Source organism: Melanotaenia boesemani, chromosome 5, assembly GCF_017639745.1.
Source record: "Melanotaenia boesemani isolate fMelBoe1 chromosome 5, fMelBoe1.pri, whole genome shotgun sequence".
NCBI lineage: Eukaryota > Metazoa > Chordata > Actinopteri > Atheriniformes > Melanotaeniidae > Melanotaenia > Melanotaenia boesemani.
Genome location: NC_055686.1, coordinates 25281027 through 25305714, shown reverse-complemented (window position 1 = coordinate 25305714; position 24688 = coordinate 25281027). Strand labels below are relative to the sequence as shown.

Here is a 24688-nt window from a genome sequence, read left to right as displayed (position 1 = left end):
TAATGACACGTTTATTGTTATCAATAAGCGATATTACTAAAATGTTTCCAAACCAATGCAAACAAAAGCTGGCCCGTTATAGCTTACATGGTGTATGTACGTCACTTGAGGTGCACATTAATCTGTACAAATTTACACATATTTTTCTTGTATTAGGAGTTACCACTAATGTGAAAAGTCTGCAACCAGCCCACAGTGGCAAACCGCTGAGACCGTTGAGGAAATGGTAACTACCGCTACAGAAACAGTAAATGCTGTTGTAGTGAGAGTGGCTGGCCTGGATCTTAGCATCTCTCTTTCTCTCTCCCCGCCGCCACCCTCCCCTCACCCTCCCTCTGCTTGTAGCTGTTGAGAACAACTGCACAAAACTGACGTTACTCCATTTGCGATCCACTAGTTTTGCCTCACGTCAGGTCCCGGATGTGTGGCACAAAAGTTTGAATTTCAGATCTGAATTTAAATTTCAGATCTGAATTTAAATTTCAGATCTGAATTTGAATGGAGAGAACTGAAACTGAACTATGAAAATTAATTAGGGAATGAATTTTTTCAATTACAAAAGTTTCAACTTTACCAATATACACATTCAAAAAACAAAGATTCAATATCAAATATGATCATTTGGATTCAGTTTTTTAAAGCAATTATTCAAACAGGCATATTCAGATTCAAATTGAATGATTCAAATTCAAATATAAAGAATTCTGATTCGCTCCCCAGTGGCACAAAGTTTATCTCATAGAAATGTGTCATCATGTCATCACGTCAGCTGCAGAGAATCCAATAGTTCTGGACCTGCAGTCAGGTCCAGAACTATTGGATTCTCTGGTAAAGAGGCATCAGTATTAACATATGAACCTAAATATAAGATTAATAAATAAACTATCTTAAAAAGTGTTTATTTTATGCATATACATATGAACACAACGAGCTAAAAATAGCTGTTTTATTGGTGTTTTTATCACTTCATCATTACTTAGAAAACTGCGAGTTAAGTTTACTAATAATTAGCAAGTTCACTGCTAATTTACTCATATGGATTGTAGGTGTGAAACCACAGACCCAAAAAAGATGAAACCCAAACTTGTGGTTTTCTCACATTTTCTCTGAAATCTAGTTCTCATGCTACTTGCTGGTAACACTTGCTGATGGAGACAATTATAGACTGAGTTCAAGGCATAAAGCAAAGTAGAAAATATCTTCATATTTGCACAGCTAATCTGTTTGATGACTTGTCCTCACATAATGTTTCAGAAAAAACTAAATATTGGCCATCCTGTTGTACATTTACTAACTGTGAAAGCAAATAATGCACATTGTATTATACTTCAGTCACTTTGTGAGCTCTTCAGAATCATTGAAACTAAACAAAGAAAAAAACTGAAGCACATCTTTCACAGTTTGACAGATTTTATCTGCTATAAACACACTAGCTCTGAGCTGAATGTGATGCATGAGGTTATTCTTGTACTCACACCTCCTTGTATGTGGTGAAGAACTGGAAAGTTGTCCTGTTAGTTTGTTCTCAGGCCCTAGAAGCCTAATAACGTTTGACACAACAAAACTTTTATTATTTAATTCAGAATTTTATTTAGTTTCTCCTGAGAATATGACTTTTCTAAGGTTATCATAAAAACATGGCGGAAAAACAAAAGCACCTCTAATAAGAACTGTTCATCTTTACAATTTCACAAAACATTTTCTGCTTTAGTTTTTAACATTGTGGCTGTAAATGCTGTCTTTGTGAAACAAAATGTTTAGCTTCAGCTCAGTGACACATTCAGTCAACGGTTTGGGGTCTAAACCACAATCCCACCACAATGTGAGAACATCTGCAGACTGTAGCATCAATAAAATGAAACACTGAACTGAACTAAACATGACAAATATAGAGATAAAGAGATTTTAAATCTATTCCAGGCAGGTTGGACACTATATACATCCATATGAGAGTTTTTATCTATATATAGATCTGATCTATAGATGCACCAGAGGAATGATGTGTGGGTGTTGCAGAGGGAAATAACAAATAGAGCTCTGAGATGGAGAAAACCACAGTGGGTAGCAGACAAAAGCACAAGGTATTTATAACAACTGTGGTTAGGCTGAACTACTTTAACTGTTTTCTGTGGGGATGAATGAGCTGCTGTGGTGCTACTTCCTACTCTGTGGGGCTTAGAGTAAAGTCCAGGACTGACCTGGATCCTCTGATCAGCTTCTGTTCAGTTCTTTCCTGCCCTGTTCTGTACATTCACCACCCCAGCAGACCACACAGTAATACATGCTGATGCTAGCACAGTGTTGTATGTTTTCAGCAGTGACGTCCTAACTCCAAAAGACCTCGGCCTTCTCAGCTAGTGGAGATGAGTTTGGTCTTTCTTGTATAGAGCATCTGTGGTGGGTCAGTCCAGTTTATTGTTGAGGTGAACACCCAGTCACTGGTATACTGGTGCATGTCATGCAGCTTCAGTGAAGTCAAGAGAAACACAAACACAGATTTACTGAATGTAACAGAGACAGAATGGAAGGAATAAAAGTTAACAACATAACAAAGATGGAGGTCTGTAACAGGGATGGAGAGCTGATTGGATACAGTGAGGGTGATTGGGGGATGAGTGAGAGTTAAACAGCTGAGTGTAAAAGTTTAGCAACCTGGAACTGGTGAGAAAGGTACAACTCACCACTTTATTATCTTCACATTTGAAGAAGTGGATGCACCAACAGAGGAGCAGAAATTATAAACATACTCGGGCAAACTGTCGTGTGAAAAGCCAAACAGCACAACTACATAAATAACTACACATACACACAACACATCCCTTATCAATAGACATTGCAATATTTCTTTAGGGATTATATTAATTAAGACCTTGCACAGACCTCTGTACATGAAAACAGTTAAAATGTTTGTGCAATGGACAGGAAATGTAACAACGTCAACCAACTGCTGTCGTCAAAACTACCAACGCTATCTGAGCTCAGTGTGAAAGGGAAGGAAACGGAGGGGGTTTTAATTTAAGAAGAGAAGTTAGAAAAACATTAGTCTCACATGCATGTCAGATGTAACGTCTCCTTCATCATTACTGTTGATGCACATTAGAAGACTTTCTGACTGGCTGTGCAGCAGGACTGGATGTGATGATGGATCACTCTTTTCTCTGTGTGCTGGGGTTATTCTGTAAGTACATCACTGACTTTCTGTCTGCAGATGATAGAAAATATTTCTATATAGTGAGAATGACTGTGTATCATTGGTTTAATGTGTTTCTCCGAGAGCCTGAGAAGAACAGAGCTGTGTGTTTCTTGTTAATCAGATTGTTTACTCTCAAAAGTAAAAAATGTGATTTACTTGGGGGGGTACATATTCTGGCAGACCCCTCTGCCAAAATAATCAGCTCCTTCCATTTTTCACTCCAGATGACTTACAGCCACCAAATTCACAACATCAATCAATAATCACGGTCTGACTCTATTCCCAAAAGTAAAAAAAAATGCTGGGTCCAATAGGTTCCGATTTACTGAGTGGGTCCATATCCTGGCAGACCTCTCTGCAGAACATGGACCCCAATGGACCTACAACTGAAAGTGGTCCATGAATGGCGTCTTATGGTTTGGTTGTCGGCCCCTTTTATGATGGAAACACACAAAACAGCAAAACCGGACCACCAACCAAACCGAACCAAACTCCTCAGTTGAAACGAGGCTTTACATGCCGTCCACATGCGAGTTGCTTCAATCTTCAACTGTGCTACATGTGAGGGTGCTTTTCACAGCAAGGGAGCTTTTTTCAGCTCAACACTTATTTCTCTCCACTTCCGTAAAAAAATGATTTCAGACAGTATGCAGAAATCGTTCCGATGAGTTTCTGCCATCAGTATAGACGCTGAAGTGAAGACCAGTTAATGATATTCAGTCTAATTCTTTAGACAAACTGAAAGGGAAGATTTAAAACTTACAGTCAAAGGAGTTGATGATAATGTGGAGAGATTCTGAACAAAAACACAACTGAGAAAAGTCCAGTCGGCTATAAATTGTGGTATTTAAAATGTAATCTCATGAAAATTCTTTTCTTTATGTTCAAATAGTATTGGATAATATCTTTAAGTAGCCTCTTACAGTCATAGCACCTGCACATATTTTTGTCATCCAACACTGAAACAAGGTGCAAATTTAGAGCCAGCAGAACCTCAGTTGTCTTAAACATCATGGTCTAGTGTCGCCACTTTGTGGTAGAAAATGGGATATGAATTCACACAAAGCACAAGCAGACCAGAGAATTTGATGCCCAGGGACCACCAGCTCAGGATCTCCAGGCATCACGAGTGTCATGCAGGTTTTAGATCAGGGATCTAACAAACTTACATTACGTCATTATCTAATTCAAACTTCCTTCATTCTTGTTATTATAGGAGCTGTGCCTCTCAGTTTTGTGCAGGCATCAGATCCACTATATTCTTACAAAATATCTCTAGTTTTGTTTTTACTTGTGTGAGCAACACAAAATCTCTTCATTTTATTTTGACCTTATGTTTGCATGAAATATGAGTATTGGGCTTGTCTTTTACATGTTCCTGGGTGTTCAGATTTGATGGAGTCTCTGTTTATCTTGTTTCCTGTTTTGTTTTGTAAAACATTTTCACGTGTGTGTTTGTATTTGTCTGTGTGTGGGATTTACTTCCCTATCACACCTGGGTCCCCTTTCAGGAAGCGGGTTTAGTAAAAACTCAGAGTTATGGCAATCTTTTTTTTAATTTTTTTTATTTAACCTTTATTTATCCAGGAAGTCCCATTGAGATTCAGAATCTCTTTTACAAGAGAGACCTGGCCAAGGTAGCAGCCAAATACAGTTTACAAATACACAAAAATTAAGCAAAATAAACACATTAAGATTTAGAGCAACTATTTAAAAACACAGTGAGCCTCTCAAGAAAAACAAACACATGTCTCCTTTACCACACTCTTTATGATTGCCTTAAATTTATCCACTGAAATAAATGATTCATTTAAGATCTCTTTGTAAATTGTTCCATGTCCATGGTGCAGAATAGGAAAAGGCTGTTTTTCCCAACTCTGTGAGTGACCGGGGAACAGTGAAAAGCAAGCGATTTGCAGAGCGGAGCGGGTAACTCCCAGAACTGACACAGAGTTGGTCACAAAGATATCCTGGAAGTTTTCCCGATATTGCTTTATAGATGAAAAAATACCAGTGATGTTTTCAGCGAGTGGTTAGTGATGTCCAACCGACCAGAGTATGAAGAGTGCAGTGGTGAGTGAGGGATTTTGCATTTGTTATAAATCGTAATGATGCATGATACACTGAATCGAGTTTATGCAAATTTGATGAGGCTGCATGCATATACAAGGTATCACCATAATCAATCACAGACCAAAAAGTAGCATTCACAAGTTTTTTCTTTGCGCTGAAAGTAAAGCAAGATCTATGTCTAAAATAAAAACCAACCTTCACTTTGAGCTTTTTGATTAAAGTGGTGATGTGTACACTAAATGTAAGCTTATCATCAGTCCATATACCCAAGTACTTGTACGATGAAACCCTCTCAATGAGTTTCCCATCTGATGTAGAGATGTTATAATCACCTAATGGGGATCGGGCTTTTGAGAAGACCATAAATTTTGTTTTCCGAACATTTAAAATCAATTTCACGTTCAGAAGTGCAATTTCTAAAGACTAAAATGCAGCCTGAAGATCTTGCACAGCCCCTATGGTGGATGGAGCATAGGTGTAAATGACTGTATCATCAGCATATAGATGTATTTTTGATTTAATATCTTTACCCAAATCATTTATGAAAATAGAAATAGGCCCCAGAATAGATCCCTGTGGAACACCTTTCACTATGTTAAGGAATTCAGATTTATGGCCTTCTACAAAAACTCACTGGGAACGATCTGTAAGATAATTTTGAAACCATTTTGTGGTATTACAACTAAAACCAATTGATCTTAATTTGTCAATAAGCAATCCATGGTCAACTGAGTCAAATGCCTTAGAGAGATCCACAAATAAGGCAGTGCTGTTTTTAATCTTAGGCTCCAATTATGTCATTTATTACAACTGTGGCAGCAGTGACAGTGCTATGACCAGCTCTAAAACCCGACTGAAAATTATTAAAAATATTTTTATCAGCCAATTTACACAAGACTCAAGGATCTTAGCCAGAACTGAAAGTTTAGAAATTGGACGAAAATTGTTCAAATCTGCAGGATCGCCACCTTTAAATAAAGGGAGAATTTGGGCTGATTTCCAATTTTTAGGTATAGTATTAGAGCAAAGACTCAAATTAAAAATATGAGTGATGGGCTCAGCAATAATATCAGCTGCAACCTTTAAGAGGTATGGATCCAGTGTATCTGGACCTGCAGACTTTTTGTGATCAATTTCTTTCAGTGCTTTATGAACTTGAGAAACAGAGACAGGTTTAAAATCAAACTGCTCCTTGTTTCTATATTCTACTGAGTTGGCTGGGCTTGAGACAGGTGTATTCACATTTTTGTGATCAAATATAGATCCAGCTTGAATAAAGTGTTTGTTAAACTGATTGACCATAACATCTTTGTCTTTTATTTTGTCTAAGCCAACAAGAATTTCTTCCTGGAGGATTGAGGCCATGTCTGTACCAGACAGGGATTTAATTCAATTTCCAAAATTTTGCAGGGTGTTTTTGATTTTCTGTAACTGATTTTAAATAGAATTCAGATTTGGATTTTCGGATCATTAAAGTACACTTATTTGTTAGAGTTCTAAATGCTGTCCAATCTTGAGAGGAATTTGAAAATCTAGCCTGCACCCACAATTTATTCCTCAAACAAATTTGCTCTTTGAGACTGTCTGAAAACCATGGATTTTCCCTACCACTGACCCGAAACTTCTTGATTGGTGCATGTTTGTTAGTAATAGAAAGAAAAATTGATTGGAAATATTGCCATGCCAATTCAACAACAGAAATCAGAGAAACTCTATTGAGATTATTTTGGTATAGGTCACGCAGAAAAGCCTGCTGTTCAAAGTTTTTAAAGTGTCTTTTAAAAATGAGACGAGGTTTTACCTTGGGGATTTTAGCATTTCTGACACAAGCAATTACACAATGATCACTAATATCATTACAAAATATAGCAGGTGAAATGTACTTGTGAGCTATATTTGTTATAATTAAATCAAGAATAGTAGATTTATTATGTACTTTGGGATTTAATCTAGTTGGTTCATTTATAAGTTGCACCAAGTTTAATGTATCACACAATTTCTTTAGACAATCTGAATTTTCTGAATCCAAATTTAAATCACCCATAAGAATGAATTCAGAATCATTTATTTTATGTAAAATATCTGAAATAGATTGAAGGGCATCTTTAGAGGCAGATGGGGGCCTATAACAGCCAACTACAGTGATAAGAGTGTCCTTTGAAATGGTCACTTTAATTGCCAAGAGTTCAAACTGTTTAGCTTTTGTAACTGAGAGTGTAACAGAGCTTATGAACCTTGATTTTACATAGATTGCAACCCAACCCCCTTTACCAACTCGATCAGTTTGATGAACTTTATAACCTTCAGTTGAAATTGATTCATCAGGTATAGAATTCTTAAGCCAAGTTTCGGATAAGATCATTACATCAGTGTTTGTAGTATTAGCCCAGATCTTGGGCATATCAATTTTAGGGACAAGGCTTCTAACATTTAAATGTATAAACCCAAGACCATCTCTACTTTTGAATTCTGAGGGGGTAGATAAGCACTGCGAATTAGCATACAGAGATGTGGCTAGCAGGCAAAGCTGGAGAATTAGCATGCAAAGCTGTATGCTAGCATGCAGAGCCTGAGGTTAGCATGTATTGCTTGAGGCTAGCAGACAATACTGACTCATGGAGGATAACAAGAAGAGCTTCCAGCAAAGAGATAGCAGTCCAGTTTGGTAAAAAGAGAGGCTAGCACAAAGGTCTAACAACTTCAAACTGGTATCTAGTAGCATGGGCTGTGAGTCTTTATCAGATTAGCAGGTTTTGTATACTTAGCTTTAGAGTTCACACAAAGAAGGGTGTTTAACAGCTAGCAAAATTTGTTGTTTGTCATAGGCTAGCACATTGAGAATCTGTCCACTCAGGTGCTCTAATCCATCATGTGGATTTCCAAATAGGCCTAGGCCTCATGCAGTTGATATTCCATGGCAATCAAAAATAACTTCTGCTGAGTATATAACATCCCAAACTGCAGGAGAAGTGGTTTCCTTGAGAAGCATCACAGACATGTGCCCAAAACATTTAAAATATTACACATAAAACCATAAAAACTCAGATCTCAAGCACTGAGACCCACACAGAGAACTGACCTGGCTGCCATCTTGGATGAAGAAGGTCTGGGTTTTCGGTTTCATTAAGCGAGTTCAGTGTAACTCTGTTACAACGAGTCAAACAAATATGGTTTTTTAACCCCAATGTGCAGACACAGACAAACCAGAAGGCACAGGATGAATCAAATAGAAAAGAGTTTTTAATGAAAGTTCGAGCTGAATCTGGAAACAGTCAAATCCAAGTTCAGGATCCGGTGACCGCAGTGGTTCGCAGCTGACCAGACAGAACGGGCGGGCAGGTAGAGTGTGGCGTGGAGTCGGTAGGAGCTGGAGATGAGTGAACGGATCGAAGCTGGGAAAACAATCCAAGAAGTTGGCGAGGCAGACAGGGCTGGCAAGATCTGTAGCACTAAGAGCCTAAGCACAAGACAGATGTTGTTAGTTATAACTAACAACATTTGAGAGGCCACGATATACCAGAAGGGAAACTGGACGATCCAGCGAGGAATATGGAATGATCCTGTGTATAAGTACTGTGGTGACTTGATTGATGGATGAGATCCTGGTGTGGAGATCAGCCCAGGTGAGGGGATTGCTGCCTTGGAATATTCTGGTAACCCTCCTGGCCAGGAACAGACATGACACACAAAACAGACAGAGGCAGCCAAACGCATACACTAGGGCAATCCGAGAACACACACACAGGGGAGACAGACAAAAACCCTAACAAATTCTGAGTCAGTAACTGTGGCAACAGACTCCGTGAAGCTAACCTGCTTGCTGGCAGGTTTTCTTCATCTAATCCTGAGTTTCTCCTCCTCTTTAGCTGCAGCCTGCAGACTGAAGGGAGTGTCAGACAAGGCATGTCCATTTTGTTGAAGAGCCAGTTGACATCAAAGCACAGTTACTCCACAGAAATCTATGTCTGGAATGAGTGATCAGACCCCACTTGGCTGTTTTATTCTTCCCTCGTGAATATTTGTTTGAGCATCAACGTTTTTCTGCACAATCGATCATGTATCTGAAAAATATTCTCAGCCCTAATATTTTCATATGACACATCTTGGACATGCTCTCAGTTTGGAGCAAGTTCTTTCAGTTGCACTTCATTTTTGCCAAAGGGAGTTTTTTTTATAACATCAGTGACGCTGAGCATATATTATATGGCCTCTTCTTTGTTGTTCTGGTCTAAAAGTTAGCCTAAGCTGTGTTAATAATGTTGATATGTCTGTTTGTGAAAATGGACATTTTTTTTTATGTATTTATTTTTTCAATATATATAGACCATATATGAACATATGATACAGATACATGTGTCTTTGACCCACATCACCTGGGTTTGGATTTGGAACAGGGATCAAAGAATATGTCACCCCTGCAGGTTCATCACTAGTGAGTGATGAGTGAGTGGGGGGGAGAACTCTCAAACAGGAATCTCCTGAAGTCCAAGCTCCAGGACCATGAAATGGTCTGCAAATCCAGTGCTTCTCTCTTCTTTTTATTAATTTTATTCTTTTTATGCCCTCTTCTTTACCTTTGGCAACTATCAATCAATCTTTCACTTCAATCAAATCCCATTTCTTTCCTTCCTTCTCACCACATTTCTTCTCCAATTCATCCACCAATTTTTGACATCCATCCACATTCTGATTCCCATTAAACTTAAAGTTTTTCTTCCACTTTTTCAAACACCTCACATTTGCAGAATCTTTGCAAAATATAAACTTCAAATCCCTTTCCAACACGAAAGAGCTGCCTTGTCCCATGGTGACAAAGGTTTCTTATCAAGGTTCCCTGAACCCCCTTAAATATTTCCAGACTATTAAATGTGTCCCAGACACACTTAAATTCTGACGCAAATTTAGATAAGAATTCCACCACAAATTTGTTCCCCAAGATTAAAAAAAATTCAGCTTTTCACCAGATCAAGTCATGGTTTGGATTAATTGGCTCCCGTTATTTTCCAAAGGTTGGTGCGTTCTGGCCCCTCTTGCTGCAGCTAATTCAGACTGGGGGTCTTTATAGCAAGGAGGTCCTGGACCTCCCCTGTGAACGGTGCAGGGGGAGCCTCCTTCTTTTCCCCCTGCCTCTCCTGTAGTGAATCAGCTGATCGGCTTTTCTCTCTTGTTGCGTTTGTTCATCATTCAGCTAAGAAGAAGGAAACTAGCAGTTTTACTCAAAAGTATTGTTTTTGGATGCACATGCTAAAGTACCGAGCTACATTTATCAGTCACATGTCAATCAGACCCATGTTACTGAAGCTGAAGAAAGAAACCTGTTGATAACAGCATCCTATTTCAGTTAGACGTTGTTAGCCTTTATTTCATACAGTTTGTCATTATTCATGGTGTTTACTAGTGAAACAGCTGCAAAATCTACTAGTCATCAGACAGCCATGCACACATCTTTAAAGATAGATCAGGTTCAGATATCTAGTAAGAGTTGAACAGTGAAGGAAACAAGGGAACATCTTCTCCAAATCATTGTTGCTGTGCAGATGTTGGAAACACAGATCTGATTATTTATGGGCCATGAATATGGTGATAGGAATTATGAACAGGCTCTGAGATATAAATCAAAGCAGCTGCCAGGTGGTAGAAAAGGAAAAGGTTGGCACAATAGATGCATTTTGTAAAGTTTTGATTTTATGTAATATTGAATTGATTATTACAACTAAAGTGATCATCTAATGTTAAAATGTGAAGAAAAAGCCAAGTGAGCTTTGGCTTTCTTTTTCTGTTGATACAAAATAGTAAAAAATTGACATATTTCAGGCATAATCACAAATGGTGATTAAACATGATTAATTAAATAGTAAAAGGTAAATGGACTTGTACTTATATAGTACTTTTCCAGTCAGTTTGACCCCTCAAAGCGCTTTACACTACATATCACATTTACCAATTCACACACACATTCACACCTCGATAGGCACATCAGGAGGGAACGTGGGGTTAAGTGTCTGGCCCAAGGACACTTCCACATGTAGTCAGTGGAAGACTGAAATCGATCCACCTACCTTCTAGTTGGAAGACATTTCAATGGACATTTACTGGAGAATAAATGCCAACACAATATTTTAACAACAGATTTTTGGGAGACTTTTCCAGTAATAACTAATAATAATATTTTCTGCAAATATAAATAAATGTGAGTAAAGTCTGATTATTTAACTTTTATTATGCTGGTTTTTCAAAACAAACCAAAAAATTCATGTGGCAGAGATTAAAACTGCAATACTGTTATTTATTTATTAACCTCAATTGTTTGTTCTTTCTGTAGTTCTTCGAGCTGCAGCAGCAAAGCAAAGACAATCATTGTATGAAACTACTGTATGTAACTCTGTTATCAAATATCAGACATGTTCAGTATCTTCTGTGTTTATGATGCAACATTTCATTAATCCTCTTTATTTAAGCTCAAGCTGCTCATTTCACATCTTTTAGGCACTTGGTAACATATTAGTTAGTTACACTTTAATGCAGCGTTTCTCAATCCATGCCCTGCATGTTTTAGAGGTTACTCTATGTCAACACACCTGCATGAAATGAACGGATCGTTAACAGGATTTAAAAGAACTTGCAAAGCTCATTAATCTGAATTTGTGTGTTGGAGTAGAAACATGGCAGACATGAGCCATGAGGACCTGGATTGAGAAACACTGCTTTAATGTATGCAGATATGTGAATGCAGCAGAACTGGAAATATGCATCATTATTTAATATGATATGATCAATCCTCCATTTATATTAATTTCACCTGGTTAGAGGTCATCTTTTTTCCTTAATATGTTATCTATATTTATGATAATTTTATTCTTATATAAAATTAGTTTTAGCAGAAAAAACTGTTTTTATTTGCTTTTTTCGTGTGTGCTGGTGTGTAATATTTTTGGAAAATGTGCAAATAAAAAATTAAGCACATAGTTTTTTAAGGATTAAGATACATTATGAATTCAGATCACGTCGGTTTTTTAAAATGTTGGAGCTTTAATAAGTTCCTATTTTTAATAGTAATTAATTAAATTGTTTCCATGTGTTGATTTCTTAATTTGTGTTAGCATTAGTTGCCATGGTGATAAATCCTAGTAAGCAGTGAACCAGCATCCTGATGTAAATATCTGAGCTGAGCTTCAAGTTTCATCATTAAATCACGAACACACCAGTTCTACTCTGTAGTTGTACAGGCCCACAGTAAGGACCAAAACTTTTCTTCTGTTTTCTAACAAAACCTTCAAACTGAAGGAAGTTGTACTTGTATTTTTACATGTCGGTGGATGAACTCACATTTAATCATCTCAGGGATAATAAGAACACTTTGTGTTTTTCTCTATTTTCTTGTTTTGGTGAATGTGGTTGTTATGATGTTGGGTGCCTCTTTTGGCTGTTTATTGTTTAAGATATACTATCTGTATGAGATCACGTAGAAACCTTTAAATAAGAATCCAACACGTTTCAGGATCAGCAGGACAGGAAGTGTAGACACACACTAAACCATGCTGTGTTTAAAGGAAGGAAGTTTTGTGTTAAAGCAAGTTAACAAAGAGAAAAGTTAGAAAAATCCCACATTTATTATTTACACTACTCATGTTTTAACTTTGGTTTCTCTGCTGGTCTTGACTTCTCTCATGGTTTACTTTCATTTTTCTGTCTTTGTAAAAGGAATTTGTCAGAAGTGTGAGGATTAGTTGAGAGGATGGGACTCATTTTATTCTGTGTGCTGGATTTATTCTGTAAATATGAAATGAGGAATTCTTCTGTTTAAATCATGGATATTAAGGAAACTGGATCAGATGAAATTAGGTATCAGTCATTTTCACCAGTGTCTGAGAATCTGAATGAAGAATTTGGGTGTTTTGTAGATGGGATTTTGTAATTTAAGTTAAATATCTGAGTTAGAATTTATGTTTTTTACCATTATATGTGCTTATGTTGTACTTTAAACAACTCTGGTTGCAAATGTTGATCCTTTGTTCATTTCTGTTGTTTCTACCTGGATTGCAGGGCTGTATACACTCCTCTGCACTGGACACACTCAAGGTGACACACTTTAGTTTTTCAGTTATTTTCTTTGTAAATGAATCTCAGCCTGTTGCCTCACTGTTAGACACAAGCTGATTTTTTTGTGGATTATCAGATAATTTCATTGTATATATCTACACAGTGTGTCGGCTGGCAAAGTGTAAGCAGGTGTTAAACATTTGTTGTTGTTTTCTAGGAGCTGTTCTGACCATTGATCCTAACTGGTTGACTTTTTATACTGGAGAGTCTGTTACCTTCATATGTGACATGAAGGAAGGAACAAACACTGACTGGTATTACAAAATCCTCAAGGATGGTCGAGAATTGAATTCCTACAACTCACATCCACGCTACACGTTGAAACTTTTACATATAAGTGAGAAAGATGAATACCAGTGCTGTGGTCGTCTGAAGACTTCATATTATTCAAAGTGCAGTAAAAAGATCTTTTTAAATGTTCGGGGTAAGTCCTCTGTTCTTTCAACATGACTAATTTCACTGTGACTAACATTTTTTAAGCTGTACATATGCACATCTTTCTTTACATGAACTTTAAATGTAAGTGTATTTATACATTTTGTTAGGAAATCATGAAACTTGAGGACCAAGCATGATTTAAAAATGGTTTTTAATGAAAGTGACACATTTCTGTCATGTTCTGTTGTGTCATGTAAACTGAACATTTTTGATATTTTCTGTTTTATGTCTTTGCAAATTGTTTGTGTTTTTGGACGATACAGCAGATAAACCCAGAGCAGAAGTGACAGCAGGAACAACAACCATATCAGTAGGAGGCAGCGTGACACTGAGCTGCTCTGTGGACAACTCTGCTGGATGGAAATACCTGTGGTTCAGACGAACCTCACACACTTCTGAATATCACCTTAAAACTAATGATGAACAAAACAGAACCATCAGTGTGTCACAGGGAGGAATCTACAGGTGTAGAGGAGATAGAGGAGATCCAGCCTATTACTCTAATATGAGTAATAATGCCAGTATTAATATAATCTGTGAGTTCTATTATTTTATATAAAAACATGAATTATTTTATATGAAAGTTACATGTAATATTCTCTGATGATATTTCTGTTTGTGTTTTTCTGTTCATATCTATGGAAACAGTTTCCAACCAGGTTGTTGTAACACGACAACCTGACTGGCCTCAGATTTTCAGTGGAGAGAAAATCACTCTGACATGTGAGATCCAGGGAGGAGAAACCACTGAGTGGATGTGTGTATGGAGACATCTTGGGTCAATTATACCGCAGATTTCCAGTAAACAGTTTACTTTCACTGTTTCTGAGCTCAGCAGTGGAGACTACCAGTGTCAGTGTGAACGCAGAGATGACTCATATTCTTCAACAAAGTGGAGTGAAGCCATCAGACTGTCAGCATCAGGTCAGTCATGTTTGCTGTGTGTTCTGTCCTGATTAACAAGCAAACTGTCACATAGAAAAGAAACAAAGGACCTCAATTTGGCACAAGACTGTCGATAACCTGCAGGGAAGGAGAGACTGGAGAGAGTTTAAGTAAAGCTGAGCACAGGTGAGGATAGGGAGCAATCAGGGAAGCCCAGGTGGAACAAATGAACCTGATTAAGGAAGCAATCACTAGAGACCTGGAAGAAACATGAACCATGACAATTAAATAATTATTACAATCAGTATGAGCAGCCAGCACTTCTGTCCAAACAGCAGTAAATCTTCTTTGTAGACAATCTCTCTGATTCCTGAAATAATGAATCATCAGGTGAATATGTAACCTTCTTCTTCAGCACAGCTTCATGCTGCAATATTAATTAGCATAAATCATATCAGAACCTCCTCAGTAGAAGTAAAATCACAATTAAGAGAAAATTCTCATTTACAATGACGACCTGCTGAGAGGCAGCACATGGAAACTAAAAACAAAAGCAGATTACAAAAGACATGAATACACATCTAACAGAACATTATCACGCAAATTTAAAACAGATTGTAGGAAGACATAAAAATGGTCCAACTAGCTACAGATAAAAGTAAGTGTAACAATCCTGGACCGCTTCCATTAGCAAGTTTTTAAAAGATGACAGTGGTATAAAAGTCCTGAGCTTTTGTTTCTGCTGCAAGTGATTCCAGTCGTCTGCAGCAGAAAAGTGAAAAGATGAATGACTGAAGGTAGTTCAGACTTTGTGGATGAGCAGCTTAATGAGGCGACTTGAGCCAAGAGGACGTCTGATGTTATGAATCTGAGTAATGAGTGAAGATGCAACTGTGTTTTTCTAATTATGGTTTTTAAATCAACAGATACCAATGTGTTTATCTAAGAGAGTGGAAATACATGGTGACAGGTTGCAAAATAATACATTATTATTAACAAACTTTATTACATCTTTCAGTAACACAGTCTTTATTCAGCAAACTGGTGAGTTTAGAAATTTCTTTTTAAATACAACAACATGGATTTTCTGAGGACAGAAGATTCATTGTGAAAACATTTATAATTGTTAATGGTTATTGTTAATTTATTAAGTACTACAAAGTTACATGGAAACAGGAAAAATAATGAATCTATCTCAGCTGTAATACTTCATTAATAAAAATATATTTTATTGACTGATGCTGTTAAATCTCTAACACGTAACATGGGTGTGTAGTAGTAATGTACAGAAACAGATGATACTTCATTTATCTGCTTATTATTATTATATTTAGTTAAATCAAATCCCTGTATATCTGACCTGATACCTAATAGTGTTTCTTTAGGACAGAGTTGGATCTCATGAGCACAATGAAATGTATCTTTAGTTAGTTATTGAAAACTTAACAACAAACAGAAATGATTTCATTTATTTGATGATGAGTTTGCTCTTAAAAGTGATTTTCTTTAACGAAGAGACATCCATCTGAATGCTGCACAGTTTCTCTAATTCCACTGAACTAAATATTGAGATGAATTAACCCCTTTATTTGTATTTTAATTAAACAGTTTATCTGAACAAATGTAGACGTTTCAAATACATATAAAAATTTAAATATAAAATTGATAACATTTGTAGAGAAATGTTATTCAGAGTTAAGAGTGAACAAGGTCCAACATGTTTTCATTCAGATAAAATCTCTCTCCAGCAGATAAACCCCGGCCTGTCCTCTCTGTGTCTCCATCATGGCTGAGTCCTGGATCCTCAGTAACTCTGAGATGTGAGATTAAACCTCCGTCTGCAGGATGGAGGTTCTACTGGTATAAAGCTGTTCCTGATCTGTTAAACAACAGCTACAGTTATGATCTGCTGCCTGGTAGCACTGCTGGGACTGAACATGATTCCTACATCATTCATGGACAAACACACACAGCAGGATATGTGTGTGTAGAGCTGGAAGAGGAGACCCAGAGTATCACACTGATTACAGTGAAGTAAAGTTTCTCTGGTCTGCAGGTCAGTGTGTTTCTGTCCTCTCAGTGAGGATCAGTTATGTTTTCAGATTCAACACTTTATTGTCATTGTAATAATATTGCAGAGCTCACTTTGATTCTAATATTTTTCTCTGTGACTGAAACTATCTTTAAAACCAAAGTGTTTAGATGTACACAGCTTATCATTTAAAACATATTAAAAATGTTCATAAAATCCCAGTTTGATAATCTTGTTGACATGTGAGCTCTGATCTTCAGAACTAAATAAAATATAAACCAAAGGAATATTTGCAATGAGGCATTTTTATATTTTAATGTGTTTTATAGAAATCTCATTACATGTTTGTTTTTCAGATGTTCATCCAGCAGCGTCTCTCACAGTGAATCCTGACAGAGTTCAACCCTTCAATTCTGACTCTGTTTCACTGAACTGTGGAGGAAACTCTGCTGAGTGGAGAGTGATGAGCTTTACAGAAACACATCATCTGTCACGCTGCTCCTCCTGGGGGAGAATGACTGGATCCTCATGTAACATGAACATGAACCACAGTGGAGTTTACTGGTGTGAGTCTGGATCAGGAGAGTTCAGCAACACAGTCAACATCACTGTACAGAGTATGTTATGATGCTTTGTTTTCATTTTAAGTATCACTTATCATTAATGTCATTTCCATATAGAAATGGATTTTCAGTGTTTGTCTCGTGATTACATCCTATGATTTTGTGTTTATTATTGCTAGATTAATTCCTTCTGTGTTCAGCAGATTAAATATAAATCCATTCTTTAAATAAACTACTCTCTCTTCCATCACCACAAAGCAGCATCAAACTCTTGACTGTAGGCTTTACTTCATTCACTTCATCTCTTCACAAAACTATAGAACAATAAATATTTCTTCTTCATTCCTGCCTGCTGCTGTCAGGCTTTACAATACTTCCACCACCACCTGCCCTGGACAGACCACACTCAGAACTAGACTGAACCACTGCCACACCATGTCTAGATCTGTGTAAACATGTATGTGTGTATATATGTATATACAGGACATGTGTATGTTTTTAAATACACATGATCAGATGTCTGTGTTTAATGATAAAGAGTTTATTTACTTCTCTATAAATCAGCTTTTTCTGAATCTCTCTACCAGCTGATCTCTGACTGAACTTAATATCCACTGACTTTTCTTTACAGATGATGATGATGGCGTCATCCTGGTGAGCCCCGTCCATCCTGTGACTGAGGGAGCTTCTGTCAGTCTGAGCTGCAGACTGAGAGAACAAAACACACTTTCCAGTGTTTCTTTCTATCACAATGACAAACTTCTCCAACATGATGGCAGAGAGGTGCTGAACATCTCTGCAGTGTCACAGTCAGACGAAGGTTTCTACAAGTGTCAACATGCAGGAAAGACGTCACAACAGAGCTGGATGTCAGTTACAGGTGAGCAGGATTAAATTATCATACATTTTACTTTGTAAATCATTTTTCTGCTCAAAGCAGGAGAAACAAAAAGTTTGTTGATGAGTTTTTACTGTAGATCTGGATTTTTTTTCATTGTGTTCAAGCTTGAAATTACATTTATTTTTCTGGAAACACTGAGAGAATTATGTTCTAAACCCTTCATATAAATAACATTATTACTTTCTGTTGTGTTTCCAGCTGTGTCCAGACCTGAAAGCTCTTCATTTCCTGTGCTGTTGATGGTTCGATCTGTTATTGGAATCATATTATTGATTTTCCTGCTCTTGTTGTGTCTCTGCAAACGGTCCAAGGGTGAGACCTTAATTTTTTTAATTGCAAGCAGTGTGAAATATAAAACTCAAGAACATCAATATACTTGAAAGAAATCAATGGAAGTGTAGAGCTGCCACCCTAATGAAAGAAAACTGGGAACTTATTCAAAAAGTATTGAATCTGATATTTTGACTGGCTGATATCTAAATATCAACTCCAGAGTTTCAATACATCCATCCCTGGTTAGAGCAAAAGATAAACACAGTGAGACAGTTTATCTATAGAAACAAATGATTAAATTACTGAACACTGAGATGCTAAACTCCAAAAAATGATTCATAAAAAAAAAAAAAAAAAAACATCATCCAACGAATGAAATATCAAAACGTTCAATACAGAAATAAACCAGAAAAATATTCAGCAAAGCCACTTAAATGAAAAAAACACCAAACAATAAAATCTGTAATAAAAAACTCAGCAGGTAAAATTGTAAACGATCCCCTTTAAATGAAATAATACATTATACATTATAATAATTCATTTTGTACATTTTATATAAAATTACATTAATCAGAACAAGATTCAAACCAAGAGGAAATATAATCTTTCTTAAATCTTAATCTACCTCAGATGTTTAGAGAAACAGCAGATGTGCTTGAAACACCTTTAACATCAGCAGATCTCCATAAAGCCCTTTTCCACACGTCCAACAATAAATCACCTGGACCTGATGACTTTCCTGCTGAACTTTATAAACACTTCTGTCTCACTTTTGTTGTGAATTACTTGAAGCAGATGATGTGGAACAATAGTTTAGTGGTAAAAGAGCTCTAGACGGCAGCTTGATGTAAAATACAAAAAGGTTTATTAAGAAAAGTGACATCTTAAACAGATCTGCAGCATCTGTGAGGTCTCTGGGCCAGTTGTAGAGAAATCCCCTGGACTATGGGTACCACTGGCCTTATATAGGTCCACAGACAAAGAACAGTCCTAAGCTAACATGTGGAACCCCTGAGACTTGTACATGAAATCATGTGATGCTGTACCCTATAGGGTTCATTGAGTTGACCAAGTTCATGTGGTACTGCCTACTCTAAAGGTTGTGGAGTTTTCTGGATCCATATGATACTTACAGAACCAAACCCTAATTCCTAAATGTGCTTAGTACATCTAAACATGATTATACTGCCTACATGATGCTAATAATTAGACACCACACTTTCACCATTATTCATCAGACTTGTGTAAGAAATCAAGAGCACATTAAAAATACCACCCCATACGAACACAACACAACAGCAGCACATTGTCTTTGTGCTGCTGTTGTGTTGCTGCAGAAAAAAAGGTGAAAACTTTTATCACTTATTGAAAATGGTAGAAACTGATTTACTGAAAATGACTAACTATTCTAACATGGTTAAACAGATTAATTATACAAGAACTCATTTTCATCTCTTTTTTATTTTTACAGATGCATGTTGTAACAGGTTGGTACATGGCTCACATTAAATATAACAACTGTTTACATGATATGACTCTTATTAAATGAACATTATTTATTTTTATTTCTCAGGTTGAATCAGATTCTGAACATCGACCAAGTCTCTGCTACACAACAGTCAGTCAACGAGAATGAAACTCAGGTTTATTCCTCTCTCCTTCATGGTCAGTCCTACAAATAATGTCTCAGTTTGTAATTGTTACGTAGCTGGAGCTTCATAAATCAGGCAAAACGGATGTTATTAAACTTTTACTTTAAAGTTAAAGTTAACACAAATGAGAAACGCATCACATCTAGTTTAACACAGAACAGTTTGTCCTTCCACAGTTTCCAACTCTTCAGTAAGAAAAGTAGCTATTGGCTGTTCAAAAAGTCACTAAATGACGTCATTGTCTAATTTGCATAATCAGCCTTGTACATAGCAGGCTTGTTGTAAGGGAGGCTGCCGTGTAGAGGGATGTCGTGGGGAAGGCAAAAACTGACAAAAAGACAACCTAAAAATGTAGAATAAGCAACAAAATAATAAATGAATAAATAAAATAAAATAAATTCTTCGGTCAATATTTTCTTAGGTTTTCAGTTTAATTTTATTAAGTGTAGTTTGTTTTTAAATTAGGAGCCTGCAACATGTCACAACACTTAACTTTTTAAATGTTATTGTCCATACTCTTCATTAATAGACATTACTATGACGGGCTGCACGGTGGTGTGGTGGTGGTTAGCACCGCAGCCTCACAGCAAGAAGGTTGCTGGTTGGAGCCTTGGCTGGGGGAGGTTGAAACCTGGTGGCCTTTCTCTGTAGAGACAAGTTTTCCGGCTTCTCTGTTTGTCTCATTCTGTGTTGGCACTGCGATGGACTGGAGACATGTCCAGGGTGTATCCTGTCTCTCACCTGCTAAGATGCTGGGATAGGCTCCAGCTTACCCGCAACCTTTAACGGACTACGTGGTAGATAATGAATGAATGAACTATCTGACAGTAAGCCAGCGCGGATCATCCAGCAGCAGAAACTGAACGTTTCAGTTTAATCATGAAACATTGAACATCTGCTGCCCTGAATGCAGCTGCTGCTGCGTGAGGACCAAGCCTCTTCTGAGTGCTTTTGGACGGGGGAGGAGTCTGCGCAGCACCCACTCCTCACTGAGAAGAATAAACTACGTTCATTCACATTAGTCTCCAAAAGTTTCCAGTCGCTAGATTTGTCGCTTTTTTAAAAATAAAAGTCTGAACACTGCTCAGTATAGCGACAAAGTCACTAAGTTGGCAAAACTGTGTCCTTCCATTTTAAAACTGTCACTTTGTTATTTCAAAATAAAGCACTTCAAAATAAAACACTGTCGTTGCTCTTAGAAACTAAACGATTCATATGCATGTCAGAGTTTTAACAGCAACTAATCATGAAATACAGACAAATTCATACTCAGCGAACTAAACATATTAAACATCACTATTCATTTAACATTTCACAACAGTAATAAAGTGGTAACTTGTCACAAATCTGATTTTCTTTATTTTCTCTGACATGCAGGTGATGCTGCTGTCTACGAATCAGTCAGAGGTTGTGGAAACACTGGAAGTGGTACAGTATAAACCTGATTCATGTGGAGCTGTCAGAAGACCATATAATGTAGGGAAGCATGACTCGCCCTAAATGTATGTAAATATTTATTTTAGACGCACCAGCAGATGAATACAGCAACGTCACATCTCATCTTAACCTTAAAGGTCGTGATAAGAGCAGTAAGTACATAAAATATTTTACAAAATCATTTTTGTTTATGTTACTACAAATATCAGAGTCTAATTGAAAGATAAAGTGTGTGTTACTGAATACACTGAAACCATCATTGTTACAGGGAGACACGAGAGCTCTGACTACATTAATGTGCATCCTGAATCAGCAACAGGTACTAATGTAAACATGACAACTTCTGGATGAGTAGCAGTAAAATAACTGCATTTATATATTTATAATGAAGCTTCTTCATCATTTTATAGAAGTAACTATGGACCTCTTCAATCTTACTACGGCTGTTGAAGTTTTAGCTTTAGATATTTACATGAAATTTATCAAAGGAAAATGTAGTTTTATTTTAAAATTAAACTTTTTCTTTTTCTTTAACTTGGATGAGATATTTGACCAACTAGTTCATTTGCTGTGAATGAATCAGCTTCTGATGTCACTTTGTCCCTCATCGTAGTTTAACAGTCATCACCTCATATTTACCATTTAACTTAAAAATCTCACCATTTGTTCATTTTTATTTTCATTATTTCTTTAAAATGTTTTCTTTATCTGTGTTTTAGGTCCATGAAAAGAAGATTATTACCACCAAAAGAAGAGACGTGTGGACAACAAGCAGAAACAATATCCTTGTTTAAACGTGTTAGCAACTGTTCTAGACGTCCAAGCGTCCATCAGACAGTCATTTGTCCAGTTTTGTGTCAGATTTCTTTAAAATATTACATGATCAGAATTTATTTGTTCATATTTATGCTTTTTGTAGCAAAAACGTAAGAAAACTAAGACCATGTACAAAGCTTAACAGCCATGTCCATCTTATACCTCGTCTGTAACATAATACATAAAAGCAAATTAAAACAAAATTATGAAAAGATTTTTAATAATGTGACCATGGATTGAAGAAAAACAAATTGACCCTTGTTGTATTTTACAGGTTAAACATTAAATAACTGAAATATTTACTGTCAGTATTAAAATGGGTTTAATAGAGTTAACTGGCTTTGATAACATTTCAATGTGCTCAGCTGTGTAAGTATGTAGTACTCTGCTTATTTAATATGCAAGTGTACTATAACCAAGTCGTATTTTGGATGTTATGTGGTGTTTTTCCTCCCTGTCAGAGGTTGGTGGTGTTATGTTGTGTGTGTGTGTTTCCCTGAATGTCTTTCAAGGATTGAACAATGATGGTGTATGCTTTAAAGTGTGATGAGCAAGATTGCTAAGAATGCTATTGTGTTTTTTTTTTAGCCTTTTTTCTGGTTTTATTTCTTTTTCAAATTTAGCTGATTTTTAATAAAGATGGGTGAATAAATAAATGGTTGAATATCTTTATTTAAATGTTACTTGTCTTGTTATCTTATGTATGTTCAAAACGGTCAGAGGAGGACGTTAACATCAGCCCGGAGTCATTAAGAAAAAGAATAACACAAAAATCATTATCTGCTTAATTTCCTGTTTTAAATTTCTAACATCAGGAATCCAGTCCAACTTTATTTATAGAGAACTTTTAAAACAAATTGACTGACATGACAACCGTGGCCCAAGAAGGAGGGGGCATCAGTGCTCGGCTATAATTAGTTCAGCCCAGAATCAATCATTTTTTTGTATATCAATGATATAAGTAATATTTCAAAGATATTGCAGTTTGTATTGTTTGCTGATGACACAAATATTTTTTGCTCTGGGGATAATTTACAAAAATTACAGATGGATATCACGTTCGAAATGAACAAACTAAAGAAATGGTTTGACAGAAACAGGCTATCATTGAATCTGAGTAAGACTAAAATAATGCTGTTTGGTAATAATGCAAACAATACGCTGTTATCAATAACAATAGACTGCGTGGAAATTGAGAGAGTGCATAAAATAAAATTTTTAGGAGTAATCATAGATGATAAACTTAACTGGAAATCACATATAGAACAAGTACAAACGAAATTAAAGCATTGCAATAATAAGCAAAGCTAAGAACGTCCTGGATCAGAAATCACTCCGTACTCTTTACCGTTCCCTCGTCTTACCATACTTATAATACTGTGCTGAGATTTGGGGAAACAACTACAAAACATCTTTACAGCCACTGACCATCATTCAAAAAAGAGCAATACGGATAATTCATAATGTTGGTTTTCGGGAACACACAAACCCATTGTTCATTCAGTCAAAATTACTAAAATTTACGGATATTGTGGAATATCAAACAATCCAAATAATGTTCAAAGCTAAAAACAATCTATTACCAAGAAATATCCAGAAATTTTTTACTGTTCATGAGGCAAATTATAATTTAAGGGGGAAGATTACTTTTTATATCCCCTTAATTCGAACAATCGGGAAAGGTTTTTGTGTTTCCATCATCGGAGTAAGACTATGGAACAGGATCACTATGGATTTGAAGCAGTGTCCAACCATGAAACAATTTAAATTGAAATACAAGGACACTATTTTTCAGAGGTATAGGGTTGACGAAAGTGTTAAATAGTACTATTATGAGGATCTTGTGCTTGTGTTATATTCTTTACTGGTCACTTTAACTTGACACGGATACGGGTATCTATGACTTGTGTATGTAAGGGTGTATGCATGGGTCTGTTTACATTGAATATGTATGTAGTATGGGTATATAAAAATGAAAGTCTTTAAGTTGTCATTTAACTAATCATATCAGGTTATCTTCTAGGCAGGTCTAAATCAGGAGGTTATCAGGTTTATTTATTATTTAAGGAGAAGGGGTGGGAGTTCATAACTTATACTTCTTCCCACTCCCTTTCGAATATGTAATTGTACTTTTTTATATTGTATTAAATTTTGTCTTTTGTTTTATTTTGCTTTCATGCTTATTTGAAATAAATTCAATTCAACCATGACTAAATGGTTGATCTAAGATTAGTGTACCAACAGGTATCATACCTTTTATAATTACAACCATTAGTAGCCTAGAAAAAGGCCCAGCCTAAAAGCCAGCAGTGCCTTCAGTGTCAT

The 24688-nt window shown here is 36.5% G+C and overlaps 1 protein-coding gene and 1 long non-coding RNA gene across 3 annotated transcripts in view; both read left to right on the top strand.

Moving 5' to 3' along the window:
* LOC121639980 (titin-like) overlaps positions 1–24688 on the top strand; it is a 618411-nt gene that overhangs the window by 378697 nt on the left and 215026 nt on the right. The gene's annotated exons all lie outside the window — the stretch shown is intronic.
* On the top strand, positions 3051–13647 carry LOC121640079. 2 transcript variants are annotated; one of them, XR_006010332.1, is made up of 4 exons: positions 3051–3178; positions 12968–13038; positions 13310–13345; positions 13524–13647. It is a non-coding gene; the product is annotated as an uncharacterized LOC121640079 (long non-coding RNA). The 2 variants fall into 2 exon arrangements; XR_006010333.1 differs by lacking the exon at positions 12968–13038.